Here is a 9640-nt window from a genome sequence, read left to right on the forward strand (position 1 = left end):
AAGTTATTCTCCCCTTTCCTCTCTGCTCCCTCTGTATTGCATGATCATTGCACTGTATCCTGTATCTGAATTCTCTGCACATCTCCCCTACTAGATTCAACTGAGGGCAGGCTCTGCCATTCAACTCTGGAACCCCAGAGCCAGGCTTCTGAAATACTACTACCCTTGTTCCACAGGTTACCTGCCCCCTCCTCTCCCTCCTGCCAGACCTGCCCCAGCCTCTCAAGGCCATGGCACCAGCAGCCTTTCTGCTTTTAGACATGGAGCGGACTGGGATTTGGTCTGCCTTCTCCGTGCCCTTTGACAGCCAAGGGCGAGTGGCAAGTCACAATTCCTCCATTCCCTTCATCCCCAACATTTCCATACAGGTAAATGTAAATACAAAAAAATGCAGATAGCAATCGAGAAGCTGGGTGCATTGGCTTCCTCTGAGAGGGAGCCTGGGGTCTGAGGGGGTTAGGAAACTTGGGTAAATGCCTTTTGTTGAATTTTACTAGGGAGACATATAAGTTTTTCAGCTGCATTGTAATAATAAAGTCGGTACTAAACAAAATGTGTGACAAGGGCAGAAAGTCTTGAGAAGGCAAAGGCATCATAGGTCAGGGTCCTCAAGGAGTATGTGGTGCTTGTTGGCACCATCTGCCTCCCCATCATCCCCACCCTTGAGCCTCCTCCATCACTGGATGGACAAGCAGACATCCCCACACCCTGACACCACCACCACCACCAAACAAACAAAAAATAGGGAGAATTGGTACTGTCCGCTGAGTCTACCTGACCCAAGAGTTACAGATACTGTCCTAACAGGCAGGAGAGAAAGCTCGCACACCCATAAGGAATGTGCCCTGAGGACCGGCTGTCCCCAGCAGCTGTGTCCCAGCCCACTCTCCACCCCCCCACCCCCCCATGGAAGAGGCCCATGTACCTTTATGGGCCTTCCAGGGCTGCAGAGGTGTGCACAGCTGCCCACGTGTGGTGCGCTCATAAAAATGAGCACTGGATACAAATGTGGGTGGAGAAGACATTGAGGATTTTTTGTTCTGACCTTAGTTTCAATTGGTCAGTGTCTCTAGTACATGTCTCCCCATCCCGGCCTCGGCCTACGGAGGACCCAAAGTCAGGCAGGCCCAGTTCCCGGCCAGCAGAAGGGCCTGGAACACACAGTCCTTTCATCGGAACAATGGGTTTAGGGGCCACTTGGTGGCCTACGCCACCTCTTCTCTTGGGGAAAAGCAGCTCCTCTGTCCACAGGGTTGAAGGAAGGAGACCCCTTCGTGGGCTGCAAAACAGGGTGCCTTGTTTGTTTTATCCGCACCCCTTTATGAGCCTTGTTGTTGAAAGGTCCTGCGTCGAGCCTACCTTTGGCCATTCTGTCTCTTCATAATTATGCACAAGGCGAGGAAAAGCAACAACTGTAACTCGACACTTGGCAATTCAACTTGGCCACCCTAAATGACTGCCAGCCCAGGAATAAAACATCCTGCAACAATGCAGGCCCCATGGCTATTAGGGTGATTTACTCTGGACCACATGAAGTTCAGGGGCCGGGAAAGAGGGCCGAGCCTGAAATGGTCTTTCACGCTCTGTCGTAAATTCAGATCATGGCTTCCAAGGTGGTGCCAAAGGATTGGTAACCCAAAGTCAAGGGGCCTAGGTTTTGTTTTCCAGGGCAAAGGGACACCGTCAATGAAGGGAGAGCTCTGTGGAGGTGACCCAGGGATGAGTTCCCGGCCACCTCTCCCCTCGCTGTGTCCCTTTGGCCCGAGGAAGGGGCATAAGGGGTGTCAGTGGCCCCAATGCTCGGTAAATCACTGGGTGTGACCTCAGCTGGGCTGGGTGATGGCCTTCAGGGCCCTTTCTCCTAGAGGCCAAGCCCTGCAGGCCCCATACTCAGTGACCCCATGGCTGGGTCACCAGAAGTGTGAGACCAGACAGCCTGCTCAGCCACCAGAAGGGACCTCTTCCAGGGTTAGGGAGAGGTGACAGGAGAAGACCCCCTCTACGCCCCCCAAAAAATGGCCTCCACTGTCTCTCTGGATGGGAATTTTATTTAACAGAGCTCCCAGGAAAACACCGCATGCCAACCCTGACAACTTCATATTCTCCAACATTTATTGAGCTAGGCTTTAGGTCAGGAATAGTGCTACTGAAAGAAAAAAAAAAATTTGTTTCAGAACCAAAAAGACCAATGGGAGAAAGTAGATATACTTCATGTGAAACAAGTACTAAGGGCATTCATCAATAACAGCTCCCATCTATTAAGATAGATTAATAGAGTTAAGGGAATGCTTTGCCCAATATTGACTCTGGGAGGTAAATAGGATTAGAACTGCCATTTTACAAGAAACTGAGGTCAAGAACCTCGCCCACAATTTCACAGCTAGCTGCACCTAGGCATGTACGTGCTCTTTTATACGACGTTGCCACATTTAATTTATATTTAAAAATTTAGAATTGGGGATGGTGCATTTACAGTTAGCAGGTCATTTTAAGCATAAAAAACCCCAAGTGTTTTAACCATTTTTATGCATTTATTTTATTTTATTGGATGTAGTAGAGAAACAAGTTGGCACAAACTCCATCTTCAGACAGTTTTTTTTTTTAAGATTTTATTTATTTAAGAGAGAGAGAGCATGAGAAGGGGGAGGGTCAGAGGAAGAAGCAGACTCCCTGCCGAGCAGAGAGCCTGATGCGGGACTCGATCCCGGGTCTCCAGGATCATGACCTGAGCCGAAGGCAGTCACTTAACCAACTGAGCCACCCAGGCGCCCCAGACAGATAGTTATTAAGTGGGGAGAGTTACAAACCAGCCAGTGACCCAAGGGGGGGGCCAGCAGTTCAGGAGACCTGGGGTCCAATCCCACCACATCATTCGCTTGCTGTATGATCTTAGCCATCTTCCTCTCCCTTTCTGTGCCTCAGCTCATCTTCTAAGAGGAGGAGACTTATTTCTTTTTTTTTTTTAATTTTATTTATTTATTCATGAGAGACAGAGAGAGAGAGAGAGAGAGACAGGCAGAGGGAGAAGCAGGCTCCCAAGGAGCAGGGAGCCCGATGCGGGACTCGATCCCAGGACCCTGAGATCATGACCTGAGCCGAAGGCAGACGCTTAACCATCTGAGCCACCCAGGCGCCCAGGAGACTTATTTCTCAGGCTCCCCCAAACCAGTTCTGGAGTTGGAGTTTTTATCAGTACACTGGGAGGGGAGCCTGCCACCCAGCCGGAGCTGGTAAAAAGTTTCAGGACCCTTTATTCTTGCCTTGCTGCTCTGGTCAAGCTAGATTTGCATATACTGGAACTGTAGAAAAACCTCAAATTTTATGTAGCACAAGCTTCTGCCACTGACACGGCCATCATGGCCCAGTCCAGGGATGGCAAGGGGACAGAAATCACATCAGTTATCTTAATAGACAGAATTTAATATAAAGAATTGTTAATTAGGTAGCCAAAAGGGTAAGAAAGAACTCTATCGGGGAGGTAGCAACCGTAGGAAGCAGCTACCCGCCTTACAGTCAAGGCCCGAAGGGAAGTATTAAAACACAGAAGCTCGGATGAGGAGCCCAGAGAGGGAAAACTCCGGCCCCTGAGGAAGGGGATGGCAGGTGGGGGCCCGAGCCTCTTGGACATCTCCAGACCCCCACACTCAACATGTCCCATCTTGAACTCTTCATCTTCTCTCTTCTCCGGACATTGACCGTGGTGTGCCTTCTCTCTCCTAGGGAGTGGTACGTCCACCTCTACTCATCCCAGAGAGCTCCTTCACTCTTGTCCTCGCGTCTAGTTGATTAGGAGGTCCTGGGACTGAACGCGCTAGTGCTGCCTGCCCTGTAACCCCTTCTCTCTCATCACCTCGGAGCCGCCATCGTTTCTCCTGAGGACAACCAAGTTTTCTTACAAACTCCTTTCCCTGCCCTTCTACCTCGCCCCCTTCCAGTCCAGCCTTCAGTGCCCAAAACCAATCTGAAGGTATGAAAGTTCCCTTCTCAAGGGCTCCCTCTTACCCCTGCTCAAGAGCTGGAAGTTTGGCAGGACACACATGGCTCTATGAGCCAGAGATAGCTCCCTGAACTCTAGCCTTAGCCAGTCACTCTCCATGCTCCCTGTTGCTATTTGTGCTTTCCAGTCCCTGCTGCCCAACGCACCATTTTTTTTTTTCTGTTTGCACCTGGTAAGTCAGGCCTATTTTTACAACTCTGTTTCTAGCTCCTCCTCTGTGAAGCCCTCTCTGATTCCCAACCTCTTTGATCAGATTTGATAAGTTCTTCCTTGAGGCAACTTCTGGCATCTTTTAAAGCATCCCTTTCTGGAGATGTGATATTAATATCACCTAGACTTCCAGACAGAGAACACTGCAAGGAAGACATTTCATAATTAATAAAGGGGGCAATTCTTCAGAAGGTATAATAATCCTGAGTGGGTATATACCTAATAATATAGGGGGAAATAGACAAATCCACATTTGTAGTTAGATGTTTTAACACTCCTATCTTGGAATTTGAGAGAACAAGTAGACAAAAAGTCATAAAGGACACAGAAAACAGAAGCAACCACATCAAGTGCTTTGACAACCAATTTGAAAACATTTGTGCAGTTCCTTAAAAAATTAAACACAGGGGCACCTGGGTGGCTCAGTCGTTAAGTGTCTGCCTTCGGCTCAGGTCAAGATCCCAGGGTCCTGGGATCGAGCCCCATGTCGGGCTCCCTGCTCCATGGAAAGCCTGCTTCTCCCTCTCCCACTCCCCCTGCTTGTGTTCCCTCTCGCACTGTGTCTCTCTCTGTCAAGTAAATAAATAAAATCTTTAAAAAAAAAAAAATTAAACACACATCTCCCCTTTGATCCAACAATTCAACTCCTAAGTATTTACTCAAGGTGAATGAAAACATATGACCACAAAAAGATTTGTTCACAAATGCTTATAGCTCTTTTTTCAGCCCCAAACTGGAAACAACCCAGAAGTCCATCAACAGATGAATGGACTAACAAATTGTGGTTCATCAATAACCAGAATATACTCAGCAATAGAGAGGGACAATACAATGCATGCATCAACATGGATGGCTTTTTTTTAAGATTTTATTTTTAAGTAATCTCTACACCTAATGTGGGCTCAAACTAACCACCCCAAGATCAAGAGTCACATGCTCCACCAACTGAGCCAGCCAGGCCCCCAATGTGGATGACTCTTTAAAAACATTGTACTGAGCAAAAGAAGTCAGATCCAAAAGATACTGCCTGATATCATTTATACGAAGTTCTAGAACAAGCAAAGCCAATCTACAGTGATGGAAAACATATTAGAGGTTGGCTGGAAGAGGGACTGACTCCAGCAGACATGAAGAAAATTCCTAAGGTGATAGAAATATTGTATTTTTTTTTTGTTGTGATGGTGATTGCACAAATGTGTACATTTGACAAAGCTAACTGAGCTGTTCACTATAAAATGTGTGCAATTTAACGTATGTAAATTATACCTCAAAAATGTTGACTATCAGGAGAAAAAAAAAAAAAAAGAGGCTGCGAACATAAATGGTCCGGCCACTGCAGAAAACAGTGTGGTGGTTCCTCAAGAAGTTCAACATGGGGGCGCCTGGGTGGCTCAGTCGTTAAGCGTCTGCCTTCGGCTCAGGTCATGGTCCCAGGGTCCTGGGATCGAGCCCCGCATCGGGCTCCCTGCTCCGCGGGAAGCCTAAGCTTCTCCCTCTCCCACTCCCCCTGCTTGTGTTCCCTCTCTCGCTGTGTCTCTCTCTGTCAAATAAATAAATAAAATCTTTAAAAGAAAAAAAAAAAAAGGAAGTTCAACATGGAATTACCATATGACCCAGCAATTCCACTCCTAGGTATGTACCCAAAAGAACTGGAAACAGGTACCGAGACAGACACATATACAGGCATGTCCACAGCCTCGCCATTCACAATAGCCAAAAGGGGAAACAGGCCAAATGTCCATCATCAGATTGCGGTGATGATTTCATGGTTTCAAGATTGTTGCATTTGTATACTTCAATATGTGCCATTTATGGTATGTGAATGATTCTTCAATAAAGCTGTCGAAATAATACACACATAACAAATTTTTGAAATCTGCCCAGAAGCAGCATTTCCATTCAGAATTTCTTGCAGCAGGTGTTTTCCTGGTCGCTTCCTCTCCCCACTGCATAGAGACAGGGATGGAGCCGGAATGACTGTGGTCAGCAGGACATCAGGCTCCATCCCATCCCCCTGTGGCTCAATGCGGGCTCCAGGGCCTTTCAGCTCCCTCCCCCACAGCCTGCCCGCAGATTCCCTGGGAAGGAAAAGCTGACCCCCAACCCCTAGGCATGCCCCCACTTTCTGCCCTTCTCAGTGCAGACCCCCTTCTCCTGCTCCAGGCCCTTCTCTCATCTTCCTAGGCTGGGGACAGCACCTCCAGGGCCCTCATATGATGCCCGAAAGCCCTAAAGCCCCAACCCAGCCCCCTCTGTCAGTTACTTCCAGGATGTCCCCTGCTGTCCCTGCAAGGAGATTGAAACAGTTTGGCTCTGCTGCTTAAAGCTTCTGTTTGCAGGAAGGCGTTTGTCACACATGCTAATGAATGGCCTGCCTGACTGAGCAGACAGAGGCAGAAGAAGTGGGATGGCCTCTAATGAATTCTTCCTGGCCGCTGCGCTGATAAGATGTGGACAAACAGATGAGTGGGGCTTCTCCTCTCTGCTGGACTTAGGCATCACCTTCCCTGGCAGCTAAGCCCTCAGGCCTGTGAGCTTCTGGGTGCCCGTGGGCTGGGGCAAGGCAGGGATGGATGTGTGGGCAATGTGAGCGCAGTCAGCAGATGGGGCTGGCGGGCAGGCAGGGCCCAACCTCTGCCGATTCCCCCACCGTGCCCAACTTCTGGGCTCCTAAGCCAAGACCCAGGGGTAGCTGAGCAACTTACCCAACGGCTTCAACACTTCAAGACAAGTCTCTTCTCCCTCTTTCGTTCTTAGTGGATTTTTTTCCTTTTCACAAGAGTAGTTCTTATGTGTAGTACAGCATTCTGCAAATAAAGAGAACACAGAAGGGGTGCCTGGCTGGCTCAGTTGGGGAAGCATGCGGCTCTTGATCTCGGGGTTGTGAGTTCGAGCCCCACGTTGAGTATAGAGATTACTTAAGAAAATAAAATCTTAAAAAAAAAAAAAAAGAAAAGAAAACACGGAAGAAAATGAAGCCACTGTGATGTGATTCTATCACCCAGAGATCTCCATTTTCATTTTGCTTTCCTTTCTTCCTTCCTTTTTAATGTGTATGTTTCTAAAATCACAAGCAGGATCATAACAATGATGGTAATATTTACTGAGCAAGTGCTTACTATGTACTAGGCTACACTAAGCACATCGTGTGGATTATCTCCTTTCATTTTCCCAATAACTGAGTGATGATGTAATTATTACCCCCATTTATGGGGTAATTAAGTCTTAAAGAAGTTAAGTCGCTTGTCCAATGTCATCCAGCAACGAAATGGTGGGGCTGGGATTCCAACCCGGGAGATCTGGTTCTGGAACCGGATTCTTCACGCTTTGAAACTGACTAACTATGCTGCAAACCTCTTTCTGAGTCCTTAGTCTTCCATCTCATTTTTGATGACTACATGGTAGTCTATCGTTCAGATGTACCATCATTTTCCTAAGCCCTTACCAGAGGACATTTGGTTGTTTCCGATGTTTTCTATAACACATTCTCCAGTGAGCATCCTTATAGTTAAATATTTGCTCAAAAACTAAAATTAGAATTTTGAGGTCAAAGCATATGGATAATTTTAAGGCTTTTGGCCCATATTGTCCCAAGATTGTCCTCCAAAAGTAATGACCCAATTATACTTCCTACCTCCTTACCCACACTGGACTACAAAGTGATTAGAGGCAGCTCAAGTTCTGCCACATGAATAATAAAATTTAGATTAATGAGGGGCTTGGGGTAGCCTAACCTTTTCCAGTGGAAATTCCATCTTCCCAGAGCAGGGGAGCTAGAACCAGATGTGGGGCAGGGAGGATTCGAGCGCCAAGAGCTCAAGACCAACTTCTGCTTAATCGAATCAGCTGAGTAGTTGTAAGTTTCTCCGAAATGCCCGCTCACCGGCTGTCACGGAACAGTCACTGTCCAGGAGGAGAATAGGTGTGCAATACCCAGGAGGCCCTCAGCGGCTGCGTCCATCTGGCAGCAGCCCCGAGCAGGGGCAGGACAGACAGCCAGCCAGGGCTCAGGACTCACGGGTTCTTGTCCCAGCCCCGGCATTGCTTCTGAGCATGAGCGACACCTGCTAAGCTTCATTTCCTTCATCTGTTGATGCTCGGGGTGCTAATGCCTGGAGTTCCCACCCGCCGCAGTCCCCTATATCCCAGAACAGGACAAGTCCTTGCCCCACGGTCCCACACTCCCACCCTTCAAACCTCTTCCTTCAGGAAGGGCCTGATCCCTTTTTAGGGTTTGCCTGATTTTAAGGGCTTGTCAGATCCACCCAGGATAATGCTTAGGGATCTTAATCACATCTGCAAAGTCCTTTCTGTCACATAATGCATAAATCTGTCACATAAATCACAAGGCAAGCCCACCAGAGTCATGAATCCTCCCTCATTCAAGAGGAGGGACCGTATAACACACACACATCAGGGGTGGGAATCTGGAGCCCATCTCAGAACTCTGCCTAGAACGGACTGTGTGGACGAGAGAGGAAATAATGAAGGAACGCGTACATGAAGTGCTCACCTGTGCAGATGGAAGGGAAGAGAATGGTCTAAATGGGCACTAACTTCGGGATATACCCTAGAAATCTGAGTTGGACAGACCCCAGGCTCGCTTCACGCTTCAAGGAGCAGGGACCAGGATGGCTACCCCTTCTCCCCAGAGGGTTAGCTTACATAGAAGGTGAATGTGTGATTTGTTGTCTGAAGTTTGGAGCAGGGGGAAGGGATAATAATCCAGACAGCAGTAAAGACAAAAAAAGCCATACTTTCTTTATAGGGCAACAAACTTTGATTCCAAACCCCATTTCCCACGCCCCTTCTCCCCCCTCGTGGGTGTTTATGCTGTCCCCTCGGAGGAGCGACCTCTCACAGAGACCCACCTGAGAAAGCAACATACACTCACCAGCCATGAAAGACGATTTGGGAAACCACCAGCAGCCCTCACGGAGCTGGTCCATGAAGAAAGGCAGGGCCCTCAGCCCCATTAACCCTGGGTCTCCTCTTTGTGGCCCGTAAAATCACCCTAATCCATGACCACAGTACTCCCGAGTATCACACGGGCCCGGAGGGTTGGGCAGGAGCTAAGCCGCCAGAAAGAATATTCTCCGGGGGAAAGGCTAAGACAGCCTCCACGATCAGTGGCCTTTCGGCCTGAATTGATGAACCCTGAGACCAATCAGGGCCTGGTGGTGACTCCCCTGTCAGGTGACTCAGGCTGTGTTCCTCATCTGGGGGCCAAGAGGGGTGGCCGTCCTGGCCTGCGCTGGCAACAACCCCCCCGCGCCCAGCCTTACACAAGCTATGGTCTTCAGGCATACCTGAAGCCTCACCTCTTTCTGAGAAGCCTTTTGGCTGAAATGTGTACTCGTTCACTCGCCAGTGTGTTCTGAAGACCTCTAATGGGCCAGCTACTCCGCGCCGGGATCTAGTGGTAGAGCGACG

This window comes from Leptonychotes weddellii, chromosome 6 (assembly GCF_054177405.1).
Source record: "Leptonychotes weddellii isolate Sample4059 chromosome 6, ASM5417740v2, whole genome shotgun sequence".
Taxonomy (NCBI): domain Eukaryota; kingdom Metazoa; phylum Chordata; class Mammalia; order Carnivora; family Phocidae; genus Leptonychotes; species Leptonychotes weddellii.